Source organism: Hypanus sabinus, chromosome 18 (assembly GCF_030144855.1).
Source record: "Hypanus sabinus isolate sHypSab1 chromosome 18, sHypSab1.hap1, whole genome shotgun sequence".
Classification (NCBI taxonomy): Eukaryota; Metazoa; Chordata; class Chondrichthyes; order Myliobatiformes; family Dasyatidae; genus Hypanus; species Hypanus sabinus.
In genome coordinates this window covers 13,282,003-13,302,646 of record NC_082723.1, presented here as the reverse complement: position 1 = coordinate 13,302,646, position 20,644 = coordinate 13,282,003, and the positions used below count along the sequence as shown (strand labels likewise).

The window sequence follows — 20,644 nt, the reverse complement described above, 5'->3', positions numbered from 1 at the left end:
TAGCTACATTCTCAAGGCATTGATGTGTTCAATAGTACAAAGACAATACAGAGATTTCATTCTCCTACTAAATTAGATACATACATAGCAAATAGCAAATACAAAGCTGACTACATAGTTTTGGTTACACAGCAAACAATGCAACTTTATACTCAAATAGCTGCAGAGGGTTCTAGACTCAGCCGGCTCCATCACAAGCACTGACGTACCTACCATGGAGGAGATCTTCAAAAGGTGGCATCCATCACTGCAGACCCACACCACCTGGGACATGTCTCTTTCATTACCACCAGGTACAGGAGCCTGAAGACCCACACTCTGTTAGGAACAGCTTCCTCCCCTCAGCCATCAGATTTCTGAACATACCTCACCACTGTTTGGCACTATTTTTTTGAAACTTAGTAAACTTTTTTTTAATGTCTTGCACTCTCGCTGCCACAAAACAACAAATTTCACAACACGTCAGTGTTGATTCTAATACACAGTACATTACTGGAAGAAGAACGAACAACTATAAAATAAAAACAATGCAGTGCAAATCCAATGGCCTACACAGATAGAACCTGGCTAGCTTATTAAGACTTGACAATGATTGCATGGTTTGGGCTGAATCAGAAACAGAATCAGGTTTATTATTAACAGCAGGTTGTGAAATTTGTTAACATAGCAGCCGCAGTACAGTGCAATGCATAATATATAGAAAGAAAAATAAGTAAATCAATTGAAGTATATACATGTATATTAAATAGTTAGATTAAAATAGTGCAAAACAGAAATAATACATTAAAAATAGTGAGATTGAGTTCACAGGTTCAATGTCCACTTATGAACCATACGGCAGAGGGGAAGAAGTTGTTCATAAACTTTTGAATATGTGTCTTCAAGCTTCTGTACCTCCTTCCTAATGGTAACATTGGGAAGAGGCATGCCCTGGGTGATGGGGGGTGGGGTTCCTTAATAATGGACACCGCCTTTCTGAGGTACTGTTCCTTGAAGATGTCTTGGATACTACTTGAGGCTAGTACCCAATATGGAGATGACTAATTTTACAACTCTGAGTATACACTCTGCCATAACACAGAAACATAGAAAACCTACAGGACAATAGAGGCCCTTCAGCCTACAAAGTTGTGCTAAACGTGTCCCTACCTTAGAAGTTACTAGGTTTACCCATAGCCCTCTATTTTTCTAATTTATTTTATTTTCCTTTGTTCTAAACCCTATGCACTTTTTACAATAACATTTAGGGATTGGGCCAGCTTGGGTCTTGCTGGCCTGACTCAGTCCTATCAGACCAACATTGGTACAGCATTGCAAGTTATTTCTCTACTTTACAAAATCCGCCAGGTCAAGTCAAATATGGAAGTAATTTCAAATTCAGATTGGATTATGTCAGTGATTGCACCATTTTTAATCTAATATATTGCATGTGATCATGTGGTCTTTTCTTTAAAAAAAAATCAAGCAGACTGTCTGTTTTGCAGAGTACCTCTGTTCAGTTTGCAAGGGGTGTCAATCAATCACCTGTCACTGATGTTCCATACCACTGCCTTTCTTGCATTTTTGGGCTCCAACGCTTTCTAGCCAAATACCCTCTTCCATTCATTCATATTAAAGATAAGAGGTTAACAATGAATTCAGAATCAGGTTACACAGCATATTATTGTAAAATTTGTTAAATATGTGGCAGCAGTACCTCGATGCTGGAGGACCTTGGTTATGGGCGTCACCTTTTTGAGGCACTACTCCATGAAGACACTTTGAATACGACAGAGGCTAATGCCCATGATGGGGCTGAATAATTTTACAACTTTCTGCAACTATTCCTCAGTATCTTGTGTGTGTAACTACTTCAGATAACTAGCCTTTGCTGTTTGACTAAAGTTGGTTGTGTACTCACAGCAGATGCTGCTAGATCTGCTGAGCATTTCCAGCAACTGCAGTGCCCTGCCTCTCATTTCCAGCATATTCTTGGTTATTACTTTAATTCCTTCTTTGCTTTCACTAATCAACTGGATTGTGCTAAAGGTATGGGGCAAACTTGATCTCTGTCCAATCACAGTCATTTCCTTTGTTCTTTCCACTTTTGCTAGCAATTTAAAACACTTATCTGTGCCCCTCATTTCTCTTGTTCTAATTATGGATCACTGACCCAAAATGACAATTTCTCACCTCACAAAAAGCAGAGTATTTCCAGCACTTTGCTTTCTGCATTTAAACAGCAACTTTCACGGTTAGGATAATTGCAGAGACAGAATATTCGACAGCAAATAGACCAACAGTTAGTGAACACACACAAGATTTCCAGCATCCGCAGATTTTCTCATGTTTGAACAGCTAGTGAAGTTGCCTTGCAACTCCAGTGACCCAGATTAGATCCCAATTCAGTGCTGCATGTAGTTTTCATTTCTTTCAGATGATTGCGCAAGTTGTCCCAAGCTTGTCCAGTTTCCTCTCAGATCTAAGATGTTAACTGTTAGCTTAATTGGCTTCTGAGATTTGCCTCTAAGTAGGTAGATGGCAGGAAAATTTCAGGGTAGAGTTGATGGCAAAGAATTAAAAATTGAGGGTGAGATAAATGGGGCTGTTTTGAGACCGGGCACAGTCTTGATAAGCTGAATATCTTCTTATGCCATGAGAAAACCACCTACAGAGGGTACAGTCTCAGAATACAAGGATTTCCCTTTAAAACAGATTAGGAATTTCTTTAGCCAGAGGGTGGGAATGCTGAGGATTCATTGTCACAGACAGCTGTACAGGCTAAGACATTGAATATATTTAAAGCAGAGGTTGATGGGTTCTTGATTAGTAGGGGTGTCAAAGGTTATAAGGAAAAGGAAGGAGAATGGGGTTGAGTGGGTTAATAAATCAGCCATAAATGAAAGCTCACGTCTCTAACTCAGATCCAATAATGCCTCAGAGGGCTATGGGTAAGCCTAGGTAGTTCTAAGGCAAGGACATTTTCAGCACAACTTTGTGGGCCAAATGGCCTGTATAGTGTTATAGGTTTCTATGTTTCTGTATGTATGATTAGTGAAAAATGTGAGAACTTGAAATTTGTCTGATACTTCCTAAATAATCCAGAGAAAAATTTTAAATTGAATGCACACTTTGTGTGCAGATCAGAATTAGATTACTAGTTAGTTAAATGACAAAGTTTGTGCTGTGGGAACAGTATAGTGCAAAGACAAAAGATATAAACACCAATAGATAAATAGTGCTAAAAGGGTGGATAAATGAGATAGTGTTCTTGGACTTTGCAAAAATCTGTTGGTGGAAGGGAAAAAGTTGTTTCTGAATCATTAAGTGTAGGTGTTCAGGTTCCTGTACCATGTCCTCAATGGTAGTAATAAGGTACGTTCTGGGTGGAGAGGGTCTTTGATGAGGGATGTCACCTTCAAGGAATCCCCTTTTGGAAATTTATCAGAGACAGTTGAAGAAAATATAAATTGCCATTTTGTATGGCTTAGATTTTATAAGTAGAAACACTGAATATAAAAATCAGGACAATCTTGAAATGGTATATAGTTTTAGCAAGAACACAAATAGGAAATACTGTGTGACCCACTGCAAAATGGTACAAGCTCAATGGAAACTTAAAGCATAAAAGGTCAAAGTGAGACCTTAGAAGTTAAAGATGTTTTTCAGTAGAGAATAAAATGTTGAGGGATGAAAATAGAGAAGTTTAAGAAAAAGGATGAAGAGCAATAAATAATGATTGATTCTGTCAGTTGGAAAGGCATATTAATAGAGCAAAAAGATTTAATAAAAGTGAAAGAATTTTACACAAGAGTACAATTAGAAGTAGGAACTCTTCTTTAAACAAATAGCCAAGCAAAAACTGCTTCCTAGAAAGTCGGCCACCCTAGTTTGAAATGGACAAATGTACCAAAGAGTGTGGCTAGACTGGATGCTTGTACCAATTTGGAATACAGTGGATTCTGGTTAATTGGGACATATCAGGACCAGTACATTTTGACCCAATTAGCCAAAGTTTCATGGAAACTTAAAACATAAAGGCACAAAAAAGAGAAACTACCACTTCACTGAGTAATAAACTATGTATTTAAATAAGAACTAGAACAAATAAGAATACTATCAATATTAGAGTATTATAAAACTATTAGTTCTTAATAGTTATTGGAGGGAATTGCTGCCATCTTCTTTTGACTGACCCTTTCAATGACTATATCCTCCAAATCTTGATTTTCACAATGACTTAATACCTTCAAATTCTTCTTGGTTCCCAACTTTTAGTAGTGAAATAGTTTCATTTTCACCTCCAGCTTTTTCTGGTATCTCTACGCCTGAATGCATGAAAACGCTATGAGCAAAACAGTTCAGAATTATCATACTGCTCATTTCTCAGCAACTATCAGTGACAAAAAAAGTGCTTTTTGAATGCAAACATGCACAACTGACGCTATTTAAAAACTGTTCACTCTGAGCACTGCATAGTGTCACGCAAGTGCATGCGACTGATGCTAGTTAGAAACTGCCACAATTTAGTATTTCATCCCAAGTAAACTAAGGGAATCCAGCTATTTTCTTGATTAGTATCTGTTCTTGAAAAGTTGGCCCAAATAAGCAGCTGCCCCAATTAACGGAGGGATCAATTAACTGGAATCCACTATATTGAATAAGTTGCTCCTGAGCTATTAACATTTAACGATTCTACTATATTTACTGAACATGACATGCACTGGAGAATTATTTACAGAACAACTTCTGGTTTGTTGAATGTAGTTCAGATGGCATTAACCTAGTATCAAGCACTAATGAAAAGTATTTTCAAAAATTATCACAGAAAGGCTCATGGGGAAAATAGAAATAATGCTTCATCCAAAAATGCCTCTTCCACACAACATCATTTCCATGTTATGGTGTTGCATCAGAGTAGCTACTTCAGACACCAGCAAGGCATTCAAGAGTAGCTTTCTAAACTCTGGCAAGTAAGACTGTTTTGTTATCTGAAGATAGGAGATAACATTATAAAGTCTGCTGCTTCTGGGAACATTCCATTACACTACATTTAGAAGTTCTGAAATTTTATTAAAAACTTAAATAAGGCGTAATGTTATTTTGATCTTCTTCATGGAGAGAGGCTTCTAATACTTGGCAGTCATGATATGATCTTGTGAACAGCCAAGTACTTTGCAGGAGGTTAGAAATAGATTTGTCTCCATTACGATTTGTTTGATCACATATTACATTGCATTCTGGTCTTCTATCCAATATAATGATCAAAGAAGCCACTTCTATTAATCTATACTCTGGAGCCAACTGCTACGTGGTGTAGAAAGGTTTTCTTCTACTTGATGTACAGTGCAGATTTCTTTAGTTCTCCAACTCTACAAAGGCAGTATCTGATTCTGAAGATGGAGATTTCAAACCAGCATTCTTTTCAAATTAACCACCACTGTTACACTGTATTTCTCAAAATTAATTTAATACAGGAAACTTAACATTAGCTGTATATAAGGGCAATTTTTTTTATTCTTGATTAAATAACTGTAGATATGGAAAGAGTTTCGTTTATATGACCATAAAGAGAGAGGGCTGAAATGAGAAAATGAACACCTTCATCATTAAAAGGGGGCAAAAAACACACGGCAAATTGAAGTTAATTCACCAGCACTGCATTAGATCACAAAACCTTCAGTAAATAAGGCATAGGTTTACATGCTTTTGGCATCCAAGCTTCAAAGTAAGTGTTGAAACTGAAGCAACAGCCCATAGCAAGAATCCTTGGAGGATACACTACCCTTCAAAAATATTCAGTTGAATGTAGTAATTCTTCCTTTCAGTACTCAAAATTAAATTTTGATTTTCCTAATTACCTATGACCCCCTTGCCTTCCATGTCCAAAAGTGATGAAAGTGATTAGCTATAATTGTTTGTTAGATGTTGCACAACTGTTCTGCAATACAGAGATCAGTTTAGCTTTACTTTTACATAAACTGATTTAGAGCAAGTAGGCAATCTGATCTTAATAGTAAAGCAGCTCTATATTAGTTTTTTTAAAATTTAGGTGGAAACCCATGCTACTTATCAACATAATGAATCAATAAATGGAAATAAAGCCATATGTAAGGCTTCAAATTCATGTGTAGCCTGGAATGAAACAGATTTGAAGCATCAGTGATTATTTTGGTCTAATTTTTTCATGATTTCTGCCCATATTATGCAAAAGTCCTGCTAAACAATGGATTGAATGATTTCGTACAATTTTGAGGAGGACCGGAAATCATATATATTGTATGTTTAATTTTTCATCCAGTTATATTAATCATATTTCCAGATGGGAAAATTATTATAATACATCATACATATTATAGCAACTAAAGCCAACTCTCAGTCAACTTTAAAAACCAATGAACAAGTTGTTCATACACCTTCCCTTGTTTTACATTTTTGAAAACTCTCCAACCCATTAACGTATTCAATCCAATCATGTGGTATAGACCAGTGGAAAAAAATCACTAGTTCATCAGTTTAAAAAAAAATCAATGCTTCCTCAACTTAATACAGTACATTTTGTATTACTCGGGAGACTGATTTCTTAAACTTAGCTTTAAAATGAGTCAATGAGCAACTAGTATCAGTGAATCAGATTCTGTCACTTTCATTGCTTCATTACCATTTATGGCAACACAGCCTGGCATTTTATAAGCAAATCAGCCTGAGTCAGCATTACTGGACATGAGAACATCAGGACAGAGTACCCATTTATCCTGCATTGAATGTTGTGAAAACAGAGCTTGGCTGGGACATGTGCCATGTACACATTTCCTCCTTTGTGCTCCATTGCAGATCATTTTTATCTGCCAATTTGCACAATTACTACTCAAGACATGTTGCAAAAAAACATTTCCCCTTCAATGCCTTTTCTTTTCTCAAACTATGCAGTGGTCAGCAATGCTGGGAACGAGTACTCCGAACTAAGGTTAAGTTGTAATTAACAATAAGAATACAAAGCAGCCTAAAAATACTTCATTATGCTGTATTAAGACATTTATGAGTTTTCCAGTTGTCCAAATTATATTACACTCACACAGAAATTTATAGTCAGGCAGAAACTTACAATCAGGATTTAGTAAATGACATATATTTAGTGAGCTTAAATTCTTCAAATAATTCATAACACTTATCCTATCTAGTAGCATATATAATTAGAACTTTGAGTTCCATAAAGTAACTGGGGGAGGGTGATGAATTGACACATCTGAGCTCTGGGTACGTAACATCAAAAATTGTACTTGGGTAGAGGCAAATTATATTGAATCTGTGAATGAACAATTTCCACCAGTTGAACAATAATATTTCATAATCTAAAACCAGCAAGAGCAGTCTTTATGATGTTAAATTAGCTTCCAACTACCCAAGTGAGCAGTTCACAGGGCACTTTACTGAAACTATTCCAAATCACATGAAGTACAGAAAACAGAGGGCATGGAATTTAACATCAATATTAAAAGATAGCTTTAGAAGAGCAACCTAAATTATATATTACTAAATGAATAACTTTTTCATTAATGGGATGTTGAAAATATTGATCTAAAGTAATGGAATATAATATTTTCATTCCCTGCAGAAAGTTGAGGAAACTCAAAAACTTCTATAGATGTACCGTGAAGAGCATTCTGATAGAGTGCATTACTGTCTGGTATGGGGAGGCTACTGCACAGCCCCAAAAAAAGCTGCAAAGGGTTGTAAATCTAGTCAGCTCCATCTTGGGTACCAGACTGCAAAGTATCCAGGAAAATCTTCAGGAAGCGGTGTCTCAGAAAGGCAGCATCCATTATTAAGGACCTCCAGCACCCAGGGCATGCCCTTTTTTTTACTGTTACCATCAGGTAGGAGGTACAGAAGCCTGAAAGCACACACTCAGGGAGCGATTCAGGAACAGCTTCTTCCCCTCTGCTATCAGATTCCTAAATGGACATTGAACCCTTGGACACTACTTCACTTTTTAAAAAATATATACTATTTCTGTTTTTTTCATTTTTAATTGATAAATGTAATTGATTTGTTTATTATTATTTTATGTATTTTTTCTCTTCTATATTATGTATTGCATTGAACTGCTGCTGCTAAGTTAACAAATTTCACGTCACATGCTGGTGATAATAAACCTGATTCTGAAACCTCTGGTCAACTGCTCTATTATTTCCTGATATCGGTGGATCCTAACCTTTTTTTAATGCCATGTACCCCTACCATGAGTCGAGAGGTCTGTGGACCCCAGGTTGAGAACCCCTGTCTTATATACTCAGTACAAACATTTGTTAAAGCTGCTGCACCATCCAATCACAAAACATTTCAATTTTTAATCCTCCTTTGTATGTTTTGGTCTTTTTGAAGGCAGTTACTGACTTCAAAAACAGCAAAGTTCTTTGTTCTGAGAATGCCTGCAAGAAAACAAAACTTTGGGTAAAATATGGTCACATATACGTATTATGATAACACATTTACTTTAAACTTTTTGAACATCCTGTGGTAGTTCTGTGAGGGATGGTAAAGGAGATAGTTAACACTATTGGCCAATAATGCAGAATGGATTGTGAAAGATGATATAAGCAAGATTTTCATTAAGATTTTGGCAATTTGGCAGATTCTTGGTAGCTGACAGCAGTGAGAGTAAAGGAGCAAGGGCTGCCTGAGGAATAGCTTTCATGTTTTGCTGATTTTCTGAGGCATCTCAATAAATATTCAAGGCACATTTTGAAATGTACTACCCACACTGGACAAAAAGCTGATCACTATTCCCCTCCCTGAATACCCAAGGTTCTATGACATTCTCCACGGTAAACAGACATTTGAAACATTACTCTGCACTTGCAGCTTCATATTGATCTCTCCTTAGTTAGGATTTTGCTATTAATACACTTACAGAATCTCTTGGGATTCTCCTTTACCTTATCTGCCAAAGCTATCGTGTCCTCATTTTATCCACTCCATTTCCCTCCTGTAGCCCTAGAACCCTTTTACCCAAGGGATTTGCCAATCCCAGCTGCATATATCTAACATACTAGTATATCTGAATTTTTTTTTCTCCAGAGCCTCAATATCCCTCATGAACTCGGGTTCCCTAATCCAGCCAGCCTTACACTTCACAATGCCAGGAACATGTTGGTCTTGAATTTTCCCCATCTCACTTTTAAAAGCCTCCTACAAGGATCCTATATTAAAATTGCATTACATGAAGATGGCGAACTTGACATCATTTAAAATGCTTTTGACAATAAACTCATTTCAGCTACATGTACTGCTGTATCATGTACCATGTACAGAAGTTTAAAAAAACTCAAATGTAATAATACACTGTCTACTTGTTGCACAGTGTACTTGAATTTATACCTGTCAATCTGAAAATAAATGAGCATAGAAATGGGGAGGGAGGTGTGAGTCAAAAATACCAGAACCATTTTGCCACAACTTCGTCTGGACCAGCAATTGTGGGTAAGCAGAAACTTCAGCCAAGTATGATCTACATGAAATGAAAGCATCTACAAATGAAATAAAATTATATGATGGTGCCTTATTCAATCATTCAGGAGCTGGAGGCATTTCTGGGAAAAGTTTATGCCATAAAGCAAAAAGCTCAAAATTCATTCTTAATGTTTTACACTACAATGGAGTTTTACTAGTACAACATATCAGCATACAGTCCTCTTTTCTTTTGCTACACCTATCTTGTGTAAAATAATGAACTAGTTTTGAATACCAACTCTAAGTCTGTTGTATTCAAGAAAGGTGCCACCAAGATAAATGCTTAAAAAGCTGAATTCTACTTCAGTTTTAAAGTATGTTCAGGTAGATCTACAAAAAAAATCTGCTAATAAAAATATCAAGGTCACCAAAATCCATTAAACAGTTCAAATTTTTTTTTGTAGGTATTCCACTAATTCTCAATTCGTAGCTGTTGTACTTACCTGAAATGGTCACTATACCAAAAAGCACATTAACATAGTAACACAGTAACGTATTGATGTAGCTTGAGTACTATAAATTTGAATTTTCAAAAGACTTTGGAAATGACAAGATTGCATACCCAAATAAGCTTTACTCAGAGGAAAGACTAGATATATTCTTAAAGCAGCAACATTATGGTCCATCACAGCCCAAACTGATTTTTGTCAATGGATGATTCCTGTCGACTCTATACTCGATGCTCCACCAAAGCAAGTGCCTATTCAGTGGGTCTTTTTAAAAGATGTGCAGCTGAGCTAGAATGCAATTCAGCCATTTTCATGCTGAATTTGCACCACCACAGACAAATCTGGCATGAAAAAAATCATAGGATGACAACAGGATTAACTGTCATTTTGATCATTACTGGGCTTCCTTTAGTGAAGACTGTGCTCCAATCAGACTGGCTCAGCAATGTGCAACTTCACATAGCACAGTTTCTCCCCCCCCCCCCCCCTCACCCCACACCTTACCAGCTAATTCAGTCGTCTTCTGTCAATAGCAGTATCCTTGTCAACTTGAAATTAATATTTTCCTAGCTCACATGGGAAGGTCACTAGAAAAAAAGTAAACCATTGTCGGAGCAGGAAGCAAACAAAGCAGCTAGACACAAAAGGACTTTGACAAGTAATGCTTCTTTTTAGATTATAATGTTACAGCTAACGAGGGCGATGAAGACAAGCTCAGGCATTGTGTACCTGTGGTTTCGGCAATGATTTTGATAGAACTCTTGCAAAACACTTCAATACGGAGGAAAATTAACTAAGCTACTCCAGTAATATCAAGTTACCATAATACTTTAAAATCTATTTGTCAATTAAAGCATCACACCTTAATCAATGTTCCAGTCATGGAGCTGCCTCAGAAATCTAAAGACACTCACACTCGTTAACAAGGGCTAAAATGTGTCTGCTTCAAGGCATCAATGAGGTTTAACTAAACCACTTGTTTGTACTAGGAAACCCAATAGTGCAAAGAGGGAAAAAAGTTTCCATATTCAACCATTCTGCAAATCAAATGCAACACACATGGTAACACATTCAACCACAAAACCAGAATTTCCTCTGACATTCATTGCAACATCAAGAGATGTACTGTAATTCTTGTTGATTCATAAAAGAAAAATGAGAGTCATTCATGAAGCACAAAGACTGTTAATTATGTGCAGGATATTTAACAGGCATATTTCCATTTGCTCAGCACATCATCACATTTGGGTGTTTTTAAGACAAGGATGAAATCAAGCTGAATAATCCTCTTTTTTTGAAGTGCTCTGTATTTCTTACAAGGGAAAGTCCCAATTCAATGGGGGGTGGGGGGGGGAGAGAAACTAACTTCACTGGCTGTCAAAAAATATTTTTAACACTCAAGTGCTAAACAGTGATCAGAAGCGCTACAATGCAACCCCAAATGCAGTTAAAATTTGTGCCATGTTCAGTGGCCACATGCTTACAATTTGATAATTCTGTCTTAATCCAACCTAGATTGTTGAATGTATCCTGATAATGAAAGCTGAATTGGTCCATAACAATCACAATTTAAATCATAGCTCAACAACTTTTAAGTTCCACTCTAAAGACTTGTGTAACTCAGTAAAAATACACAGGGATAAGAGAAAGGGTAACTTTTAAAAGAACTAAAAGGAGATGATTTTCATCTAACTCCACCTAGTGATGCCTGAGCAGTGTCATAAAAGCATCCAATTGAAACAGATCCCATTGATAAAAGGTGGTCACAACAAGTTCCATATCCTAAGCAGATCCTAAACAAAACTATTTTGAGAATACTACTTGGTAGGTTTATGGCAGAGCCCTTATTTAAACTCAACACCACCAGCAGATACCTACTTCTGCTTGTTGATTTATATAGAATAAATTTCACTAAATGATATTTCATAATCCATTGCTCATATAAACCATTACACATCAAAAACTGTCAATTTCAAAGTACAACATTAAGACATGGAACAGCAACTCAAAAAACTGCAGAAAGTAGTGCACTCTGCCAAATATCACACCATTGTTGGTATCTACATGAAGTTCAGTCTCAAGACAATATCCAAAGATTCCCACCATCTGGGACATGCCATCTGTTCACAACTATCATCAGCCAGAAGAAACAGAAGCCTGAAGACCCCATCAACAGGTTCAAGAACATCTACTTCCCTTTATCCATTCAGTTCTTGACCCAACTAGCAAAACTCTGAACACTGCAGGTTAGCAACACCGATGGTCTATTTCTGTTCCAATTCTGCTCTTGTGAAAATCGTGTACAATGTTTAATACATGTTTTTCTTGTGAATGCTGCTTAAATGATGCTACATGCCAGCGATACCACTGCAAGCTTTTCAATGTGTATATGATAATAAATGCAACTTTGATTTTCCAATGACAGTAAATTGAGCAGTTTAACAGATAATTGATCTGAATGTTCCTAATGAATGAATGAATCTAAAGCAATGCTGCATTTAACTTATTTTTAAATCATGCTGAACTACGGAAGCTATGACATAATCTGGTCCAATGCTAGATTTCACCAGGCATGTTATATGGAACTCTTTCAAACTAATGTCAGGTGAAGGGCACACACTAACAGTAGTTTTAACAGAGTAGTACATGCCCATTATGAGCACAGTTAATAATGCATTCTTTTCTTTCCAAGTTTTAAAGCTAAAACTAAATTCCATTAAGATTATACTTTAATTCATACATTTTTCCTCCAGTAACACAAATATATAGAATCTTGATGAAAGAGTCTTCAATAAAACTTTATTGTTGGGCAAGGCTGTAAAAGGATTCTAGTTTCTTTTATCTGAATTATTCTCAAACACAGCGGAAGGTTCCTTAATAGGCATTCCAGAATTTTGAAAGACAGGCAAAAAAAAAGGTAGTGCAAACATTTGTCATCTTTCAAAATTTCACACGTTCTGAAGGAGGGGAAAGGCAAGGAATTAGTGGGTTGATAACAGTAATAGAGAAAAAGCTAGATTCACTAATGAAGGATATGATAACAATAGAGTGACCAACTCAGCATAGAATTATAAAAGGGAAATCTTATTTCATTAATCTACTCGATTGGTAGGGAGTGTGAAACCAATGCATATGATGTACTTAGATTTTCAGGAGGATTTCGTTCAAGGTCCCACATCAGGTTGCTTGACCAAGTTACAGCACACAGAACTGGGGTAATATACCAATAGGTTGAGAGTTGGCTTAGTAACAGCGGACAAAATTGGAATAAAAGAAAATTATTCCTATTGACAGGTTGCAGCTGTTGTGGTGCCCCATCTGCAGTGATTTGCTAAAAAGACTCAGCAAATCTGATTAAATGGCATATTTTCAAATTTGCTGAAAATACCAAATTAGGTGGGATTCACAGAATAAAGGAGAATGCAAAGAATGCACATCTGCCCTCACCCCATCCACAAGCCACCCCACTCGGGATAGGGTTCCCCTTGTCCTTACCTACCACCCTACCAGCCTCCAGGTCCAACGTATAATTCTCTGTAACTTTCACCACCTCCAACGGGATCCCACTACCAAACACTTTTTTCCCTCCCCGCCTTTCTGCTTTTCGCAGGGATCGCTCCCTACGCGACTCCCTTGTCCACTCGTCCCCCCCAACCTTTCCCACCAATCTCCCTCCTGGCACTCATCCTTGTGAGCGGAACAAGTGCTACACTTGCCCTTACACTTCCTCCCTCACCACCAGGGCCCCAGACAGTCCTTCCAGGTGAGGCAACACTTCACCTGTGAGTCTGCTGGTGTGGTATACTGTGTCCGGTGCTCCAGGTGTGACCTTTATTATATTGGTGAGACCCGACGCAGACTGGGAGACCGTTTTGCTGAACACCTACGCTCGGTCCTCCAGAAAAAACAGGATCTCCCAGTGGCCACACATTTTAATTCCACGTCCCATTCCCATTCTGATATGTCTATCCATGGCCTCCTCTATTGTCAAAATGAATCCAAACTCAGTTTGGAGGAACAACACCTTATATACCAGCTGGGTAGCCTCCAACCTGATGGCATGAACATTGACTTCTCTAACTTCCATTAATGCTCCTCCTCCCCTTCTTACCCCATCCCTGACATATTAAGTTGTTTGCCTGTTCTCCATCTCCCTCTGGTGCTCCCCCCCCCCCCCGCCCTTCCTTCTCCTGAGGCCTCCTGTCCCATGATCCTTTCCCTTCTCCAGCTCTGTATCACTTTCGCCAATCACCTTTCCAGCTCTTAGCTTCATCCCACCCCCTCCAGTCTACTCCTATCATTTCGCATTTCCCCCTGCCCCCACTACTTTCAAATCTCTTACTATCTTTCCTTTCAGTTAGTCCTGACGAAGGGTCTCGGTCTGAAACGTCAACAGTGCTTCTCCCTATAGATGCTGCCTGGCCTGCTGTGTTCCACCAGCATTTTGTGTGTGTTGTTGTTTGAATTTCCAGCATCTGCAGATTTCCTCGCGTATGCAAAGTCTTCAAATGGACATGGGCTACGCAAATCAACAGAACATCAAACATATAGCACAGTGTGGGAAAATGTGCCCACTTTTGTGCACCAAAGAGTGAAAAGTTCTTAAAATTGACAAGATTAGAAATGTTGATGTTCAATAGGGCCCTTGGCGATTTTGTACATAAACAGCAAAGCCAGTGTGTACGTGCAGCATGTTGGTTTTCACTGTAGGAGGTCTCAAGTAAAGAGGTCCTACTGTAATTTTACAGGGTCTTAGTGAGACTGCAGCCAGAGTATTATACAATTTTGTATTCTAAAATTGACATGTGAACAACACAAATTGCTGGGAGAACTCATTGGGTCAGATGCATCTAAGGAGGGAAATAGACCCTCAATGATTCAGGTCAAGACACTGGATTCAAATGCTGCCAGCATGCATCACGGAAATGTTGCATTGTGAAGATCACCAAGCCAATAAGAATTTGAAAAAAAATAACTTTCCTTCTGGAAAGCAGGGAAATCTCTCTATAGCTATTGTAGGCAGGTTTGGTATTTCCTGTCTTGAATTGAATCTTCATTACAGGATCTCTTAAGTCACCAGGAATACCTACCTACCTCTTCTCAGATGTGGAGCATGAGGTTATCAATTTGTGCTCTAAATGCTTAATACTCGAGTTTTAGGATTTCATGATGGAAACATTCAGGCCTTAGTTTTTGTTTCAGCTTCTCAGTGAGGAGCAATGGCCCAGATAGGCAATGATGAGACGGAATACACACAGTCTCTCTCTCTCTCTCTCTCTCACTCTACAGGAACTGTATCCTGAAGTCCTAAATAGAGTCCATAAAGTACTCTGATTTACAGAATGCAAGTACACTTGAGGGAAATAGAGAAATTACTTACAGATAAAAGTAGGGATGGGAAAGAGGAGACAAATCATGCTCAATGTTAGGGATGCTAATAGGGTGGGAAGAAACAGTACAAAGTTCTTTGGAAAAAAAACAATTACACTTGTCATCAATACTAGGGATTTGCCAGAATGGACGGAAGTGAACTTGAAGGACAAAGAACACAAATCCATAAATTCAATCAAATGATCAAATCAACTGTGCAGTCTTAAAGAAATTCAAGGCAGCTAAACTCCATTACTTTATTAAAGTTAATGACTCGATAAGGCATTCAAAAATTAAACTTCAAATGCAATCCAGTCTATTTACAAATAATGAATCCACTGCAGCAGAGTCCAGTATACAAATCAGACACAATTACAGCCTCAATTCAATTTATCAGTTGGAAATATTAGAAAATTGGTCAGAAGTTTGATGAACATTTAAAGCTAATGCACCTAACAGCCAACGGCTGTCGCTTGGGTTCAGAAAAATTATTACCCTGATAAAAAGTACTATGGTTACATTTGATACATATGAACATCACTCACAGCAGCAGAACACATTTCAAAAACAACTTCCCTTCAGCAAAAGCTGGCAAAATAAAATGTTCATACCAAAGGTGTTTTTGGTGTTCTGTACACTGGGAATTTAGTGTCACAGCCCAGGAGATCACAGCTGTGTTGCTTTCACTCCAGTTTTGTGTGTTTAGAGGTACCTCGCCAGTGAACGGGAAATTTGTAATGAACACTTCCTGCTGTTTAGCATTTTAGGTGCCCCTAATATATAATACACTAAAGCTCTCACATCCACCTTTTTCCAAACACACATTCCCCCCCCCCCCCCACTTCCAACCCATCCATTACCCAGTTTCATTTTCCTCCTCCATTTATTCCATCTGCCAATCATATCTTCCTTCTGTTTTCATTTTTTACCCACCTTCCTTATGAGATTTCATTATCGTCAGACTCTTGTGTCTCCACTTATCACTCACTAACAGTCATCTCTCACTCCACCAGAACACCAACCCCTCCTCACCTGGTTCCACTTGCCTGCCTCCCTCAGTTCCTTAAACCTGGCAAATTAGTTAAAGATAGAAAGAAAGTCACACTGGTTGGGATGGAATCAGCCATTTCCAGTCACACCCTCTTCACTTACAACTTTCTCATTGATGCATTGCATCCTACAGCAAACTATTCAGGCCAGCTCTGCTACCACTCCTAACTGAGAAGATGGTCACATCCCAACTTGAAATAAGTCAGAAAACCACTATCTCATCATTTATACCTGAAAAGAACACATAAAATTTCACAGTAAATTTATTATCAAAGTACATATGTCATCACATAGAAACCTGAGATTCATTTTTTGTAGGCATACTCAATAAATCTGCAATAGAATAATAACCATAATAGAATCAATGAAAAACCGCACAAATCCTGGACGTTCAGCCGGGTTGAGGGGTAATAACTGTTCCTAAAACTAGTGGTGTGAGTTCTGACGTTCCTGTGCTTTCTTCTTGATGGTAGAAGCAAGAAAAAAATTACCTGTGTGATGGGGGTCCCCGATGATGTTTTCCCGCAACAACACTTTGGGTGCAATGGTGGGGAGGGCATTACTTGTGATGGTTTGGGCTGTATCCACTACTTCTTTTGTAGGATTTTCTGTATCAGGAAACTTTAGAAATACCATAATTATGAACATCAAGGCTATCAGAGGTACTGTGGAAATTACACAAGCTTTTCTGCTGGGAAAATCTGCACATGGAATATCTGCATGGTACCCAATTGGATCTTCATCTTGCTACAACTTGTAAAAAAAAAGTACCAGCCACTATACACTACTTCCCCTAACCTCACTAAAGACTTTGATTTCACTGGGCAAGAGAGGGGCAGGGGTGGGAAGAACTGCACAACCTAAAATAAGCTGTCCACAGAAATTTGTTTCTACTTTGCATTTTTCCACAACAGAAGGCAAGCTATAATACTAACCAATGGGTCAGTAGTGCAACAAAATCTTTATGCAGACCAATGTCAAATAAAGCGGCATCGTTGTAGAAACGTAGAAAACCTACAGCACAATACAGGCTGTTTGGCCCACAAAGCCGTGCCGAACATGTCCTTTCCTTAGAAATTACCTAGGGTTACCCATAGCCCTCTATTCTTCTAAGCTCCATGTATCTATCCAGAAGACTCTTAATTGACCCTATCGTATCCGCCTCTACCTCCGTCGCTGGCAGACCATTCTGTGCACTCACCTCTCTGCAAAAAAAAAAACTTACTCCTGACTTCTCCTCTGTACCCACTTCCAAGCACCTTAAAACTGTGCCCGTTCATGCTAGCTATTTCAGACCTGGGAAAAAGCCTCTGACCATCCACACGATCTAATTATCTTAATACAATTTTTCAATGTTTTATCAATCTTGTCTCCACAAACTTTCCTTGGAAGTGGATAGAATTCTTCAGGGCTAAGAGGAAGCTGCACAACCTACCACTAGAACAAAGGCAATTTGAACCTCAGCACTCAAAATACAGATAATATTAATATTGTGCATGCTTGAATGGAGAGTTCCAAGACATCTGTGATTTGTTAAAGTATAAGATGATAGGTCTTGCACTCAACAAAACTAAAGGTCCTCTATTCAGGCCCTTAATTTTGGCTGCCAGCATGTGATAGTCATTTTGTAAACCTCAAGATTACATAAACAAGATGAATGTTTACTTTGGAACTGATTGAGTATATTAACCTGGTTAACAGAAAAACATATGACAATAATTCAATACATTCATGCCAAGCAACATATATAAAATATTGGAGAACTCAGCAGGGCAGGCAGCATCTATGGAAAAGAGTACAGTTGACTTTTTGGGCTGAGACCATTCATCAGGACTGTAGAAAAAAAGTGAAGAGTCAGAATAAGGTGGCGGGGGCAGGGAAGCACATTCACGCCAATACATTTCTTGAACCACTACTTCAGGTCAACGTAAGCAAGGCTGTTCAGCTATAGGCTTCCAGTGAAGCAATATATTAGGAATGTTGTTGATGGTCACTTTTACCACAAATCCAGACCTCCTCAACAGCAACTTTCAAACAAGGGCAAGTTACATGGGTGAGCAACTCTTCCCCAAAAGAACAAGCCGACATCAATGCTCAAAAGCTATTCAATGTCCTTCAACTAACTTTGAATTTTTCCAGACAAATCATCATCGTGTTTCTAGGAATATTCTGTGAAGCTACAGGAAACCCTCTCCAAATTTTAAGAATGTTAGGTAAGCAAATATTTCAGAGTTGATGTCACTTTTCTATTCTACTCAATTTATACATTGTTTATCTGATCTGATGTGAATTTTGCAGTCTTATAGGTTTAGCAAGGTCTTTAATCTTTTGAAAGGGAAGTAGTAACACTTTATTTCTGCATTCACTTGTCTTCACAATGGTTGATTTTTTAATTTCTTTTCATTGAATATTCCACTTAAAGTATCTATTGATTTTTTTAAAAAACACTTATTCTCAAAATGCAAACAGCAGTCTTGCCAAGGGCATTAAGGTTTAAACATTGTACAAACTGGGTCATATGAATTGAGTGGAAGAACAAGAGTGAACCAATTGGGTTTATGGACTCTGGTTATCTAGCAACTTGGTTAACTCATAAATTACCAGGATTACAATAATTGTTAGTCCAGAGTTATAACCATCAAATCAGGGTACACTAATACTTTTAAAGTGAAACACGGGGGATAAATAGGTTTGAGGAAATGCATAGCAGGGAATAAATAAGTACATGGTCTTGCCAAGAAAAATATTACGAAATTAAACAGATCAAGATTCATGTTTTCTGCTGCAGGTTTAACAGAAAAAGCTTTCCAAATAACTGAAGAATCAGAGGGCAAAGGCAAGCTATTATCTGGAATGTACTTTCTTAAGGGGGGGGTAAAAATAATTAAGTACTTTCAAAGGGAATGGGACACTTATTGAGGAAAAAAGTTGGCAATATGGCCTAATGCGCTGAGGAATTTTAGGCAGCAGCTTTCATGAATTTCAGACGACCTACAGTATTCAACAAATGTTACAAGCACAAAGAGAGCCAACTGAATGCAACGCATTAAAATTTTCATTAGCCTGAAATAGGCTGGGCTGATCAGACCCAAACTACTTGTGTTCAGAAAATCAAAATCAGGTTTATCATCACCGTCATGTGCTGTGAAATTTGTTAACTTTGCAGCAGTAGTTCAATGAAATACATGATATCAAAATAAACAAATAAATCTATATCTATATAGAGAATAGATTAAAAATAGCGCAAAACAGAAACAATATAAAAACCAAAGTGAGGTAGTGTTCATGGGTTCAATGTCCATTTAGGATTCAGATGACAGCAAGGAAGAATTGCTCAGTGTGCACCTTCAGACTTCTGTACCTTTTTCCTGAAAGTAAGATAAGAAAAGAGCACATCCTGGGTGATGAGGTCCTTAATAATGGACGTCACCCTTCTGAGGCACCGCTCCTTGAAGATGTCATGGAGGCTAGTGCCTAAGATGGAGATGTGGTAATAAGTAACTTAAACCTAATTTTTCATAAAATAGAGAGCACAATAAACTACACAGAATATTACATAGCAAGCCAAACAGATTTCCACAGATTTCAGGGCTCATGACTCTTAGTCACCACTTGATTGGGAACTCCAAATTCCGACTCACTCATGAAACCATACATGGGCCCCTGGCATTGATTCAATCCTTGGTCTATGCAAAACCAGGAAAGACAGCTCAATACATTTACAAGCAACACAAGGCAGAGAGACCCAGAAACAGACAATTTGATCTTCTGTTCTCATACCATTAACTCAATCTGGTTTATTTCATTCAAACGTGGCAATCACAGTGATCAGCATTCCCTTATAAATCAATTAGACACTTCAATGATCACTCCTCATCCACAAGTCCAATGTTTTAGACACAACTTTCCTCAGACTCACAAAAGGACATTACATATAAACAGTAAGCCTGAATCCTAAAAAGAATCCATCAAGCCAACTTGACTGACACCAAGAATCCATCGACCTAGTTTTAAACCGACCAGACATTTAGTCATCAACAGATATCCTCATGTTAATGGTACATGAGACCAAGAAAGAATCCAGCTGCTAATAGCAAACATTCTACAGACATTACGTGTTTACCTTGTCCAGATATTCTGCAAACATTATTCACCAACAGATCCACATGCTAAGGGTTCAGAAAGAGTTAAATTATTCATTCATCCAATGCTTTATAAAATTTAAAGCCTTATAACAATACGTGGCTTATGAAAACTCAAATTGCATCAAAACATTAATGCCA

At 37.9% G+C, this 20,644-nt stretch overlaps 1 protein-coding gene across 3 annotated transcripts in view; it reads right to left on the bottom strand.

The window, feature by feature from the left end:
- LOC132407334 (nucleus accumbens-associated protein 2-like) overlaps positions 1 to 20,644 on the bottom strand; it is a 69,676-nt gene that overhangs the window by 22,962 nt on the left and 26,070 nt on the right. The window contains exon 2 of one of the 3 annotated variants that reach the window (XM_059993677.1): positions 10,446 to 10,528. The exons of 1 other annotated variant lie outside the window; for it this stretch is intronic. The gene's annotated coding sequence lies outside the window, so the exon portion shown is untranslated. Of the gene's footprint in view, positions 1 to 213; positions 496 to 10,445; positions 10,529 to 20,644 lie in introns of those variants that run through there. One more of the 3 variants, XM_059993680.1, reaches the window with a different exon arrangement.